This window comes from Abramis brama, assembly GCF_963993115.1.
Source record: "Abramis brama genome assembly, chromosome: 23".
Taxonomy (NCBI): Eukaryota; Metazoa; Chordata; class Actinopteri; order Cypriniformes; family Leuciscidae; genus Abramis; species Abramis brama.
Genome location: NC_139985.1, coordinates 16535014 through 16538375, shown reverse-complemented (window position 1 = coordinate 16538375; position 3362 = coordinate 16535014).

Here is a 3362-nt window from a genome sequence, read left to right as displayed (position 1 = left end):
TAACAATAATAGAACATTCGTTCAGAGTTATCTAAAGTTAACACCCTCGCTACACCCTAGAAACCAACGACCACTCAGAACACCCTAGCAATCAACTAAATGCCCTAGCAACCACCAAAAAATCATATCAGAGACCTGACTAGAGACCATAATGTCTGAGGCCGTGTGTCCATCAAAGCGTTTTGTCCTGAGGCTGGCGTATTTTTCCAAATGTTTTCAATGGGAGCGCGCATTTTTAAGACGAGGCGCTGAGCTTTCTATTTCACGCTGAGAGCTCAGCGTTTTTTAGTAGATAGTTCGAGAATGTTCAACTTTCGGTAAAACGCAGCGCTTGTCACGGTTACTTTTTACCCATCCGTCCAATCACAGTGGAGGAGGGGCGGGACCACACTGACCAACCATCACATCCTGCTTGTACAACATTTACAGACTGCAACAAGCACATCTCTTCTTCCAAAACTAGTACCAGAGCAAGTACGTTACATTCTGTCTACATTTTTATATTCAGAAACAAACTATTTGCAAAATCAGATACTAGTAACAGTTCCGTGGATATTCTGCATCATAGTTCATATATAGCACATAGCACCAAAAAGAATTACGCGCCGCCGAAGCGCTTTTAAGTGCCCGCAGCAAGGTGACATACGGCCTAAATGCCATAGCTACCACTCAGTACATCCTAGCAACTGCCCAACATATAATCAGAATGCCCTAGCAACCACCCAACATCATACACTATAAAAAGTTGCTGCCTAAAATGTTTAAGTGCAATTAACTTTAAGTCATTTCAACTTTACATTAAACTGACTTAAAACAATTAGTTTAATCTTGTATAACTTATAAAAAAGTAGAAAATTGCTGAACTTATTTTGATGAGTTAAAGCAATGTAAAAACATACGTTGTCATAACTTAATCATATAATTTTTAACAGTGTGTCAGCGACCACCCAGAACACCCTTGAGACCATATCTTAAAAATGCCCTAGCTACTACCAAGAACACCCTAGCAACCATCTAGCTACTAACCTGACTGCCCTAGCAACCACCCAAACATCATATCAGTGACTGCTCATATCCTAACAATACCCTAAATACCACTCAGAACACCCTAACAACTGCCTAGAAACTAACCAGAATGCCTTAGTGACATAATATCTTAACAATGCCATAGCTGTCATCCAGAACACCCTAGAAATCAACCAGTATGTCTTAGCAATTACCCAAACATAATTTCAGTTATTTTCCACAGGCAAGCACTCCATATAGTTGTTATTGTTATGTTGCAACTACATATCTATAGTGGTTGCTATTCTCTCCTTGGACTATTGCCACTTTAATTCGATGTGTGGCAGCTCTCGCTCTCTCTTCTCTATGACCCCTTTCTTGATGACACATTAGCACAGCCGAATCCTCTACGCCACATGATCCAGCTTTACATTCACCAGCCTGTGATCAGCACAGGTTCACTCTGATAGTTCATTAATACTAACATGATCGGGCACATGGCTGCGGGACGCGATCGGATCTCTTAGGTGTGACAGGATGAGATCATATCCATATCGTCTCAAATGGACTGAGTTCAGATTGCGCTATAAAGTCTTTGCATGTGTCAAATCAGCTGGCTATTTGTAACTGCTCTTTGTGGTTGGGAGTCTGGTGGGATTTGTAGATAGTGGCTCTCTCCTAGTCTAGGCAGGAAGACTGCAAGCAGGATGAGTAAAGACAGAACTAAACGGATTGATCCTATCTTCCCCACCCCCACTCCATCTCTTCCTACCACATACTCCCTGTCACTTTCAGTCTGGAACGATTGATTAATCCCTTCGATTAAAGACCCCCACGGAGCTCCATTATCTGTAGCAGGTACGATTTCAGCACATTGCGAGGATTTCGTAGATTGCACCAATTAAACAACATACCCTAGAGATTTATCGCTCGCTCTCTTGGGTACACCATGTGGCCAGTACGATGTTATTTATTCTAAGTGAATGTGTAATATAAGTAGCAGGTTAGGAAGGCTACCCCCTCCTGATGTAGCAGGCAGACAACTGGACCTGATTGAGTCAGTCATATAGATTGAAACAGACTCCCATTGAGAAACACAGTGGTCGCCCCATATATACCAAATTCAATATATACAATTTCAAGTTCAAGTTTAGTGTATTTTGTTCACAAATCACAAAGCTAGAAAAAAAGGCAGGTTACAGATGGTTTAAAGACATGATTAAATTAGTGTGATGTTGGCATGCAAAGAGATTCTACTGTTTTTTCACTATCTTTGATGATTGTATAACTACATTGCTTTCAAATGACACATTTTTCAAAAGCTTTGCTCCCTTTCAATGTTAGAACTAGCTGCATCAATCTTAAATTTGTAGCTTTTTAAAAACTGCAAGGCCAATGCCAAGGGAACATGGAGATAAATAAAGACAGACAGAGGAAGAAAGAGAATGTAAACATGAACTTCAATAGGTTTCTGTGTGAACAGAGCCACCCAGTGGCTGAATGTATATGTACATTCTGTACACATGCATTCAGTGAGCAAACAAAGCCACAGTATCTATACTTAAGGAAAATCACTTGTCTCAGTCAAATACTGATCTCGGTCAAAGTGATAAACATCTGTGCATATCATCCACCAAGCAATCACACAATGAAATGCACATAAAAAGAAGCTTATCTTAAAGGGATAGTTCACCTAAAAAATAAAAAAAGTTCAGTCATCATTTACTAACCCTCATGTCGTTTCACATCTGTAGTACTTTCTTTCTGTGTAACACAAAAGAATATGTCAAGGAAAGTCATACGGGTTTGAAACAACATAATGGTGAAGAAAATAATGACAATTTTCATTTCTGGTCCCTTTAATGAAGCATTTATTAGTATTAGTAGCAACACCCTGGAGAACATAATATCTGAACAATACCCAACTATAACCCAGAAACCCCTAGTAACCGTCTAACAACTAACCTGACTGCCCTAGCAACACCAAAGAGAACATAGCGATGCCCTATTATTAGTTCATATTTCTCAGGAAAATGACCAAAATACTTAAGATTAGATTTCTGTACAGTTCACATAGACATATGAATGACTTCATCCACAAACACTCTAGTTTATAATTCATCTCATTCCTATGTTCAATCATTCACGTGGCAGTCATTGGAAATGGGGGAAAACACAAAAACACACCTATCCAGACATCAAGGGCAAATGTAAGGATTTGATCCCTGTGAAGAAGTCCCTGTGCAGATGTGTATTTTTGTTGTTGTAGACTATTGTTCAGAAGAAGTCTGTGGCTCCCAGAACTGCCGCCCTCACTCTATCAGAACTGACGGAAGTGTTACGTACTTCCTTCAATT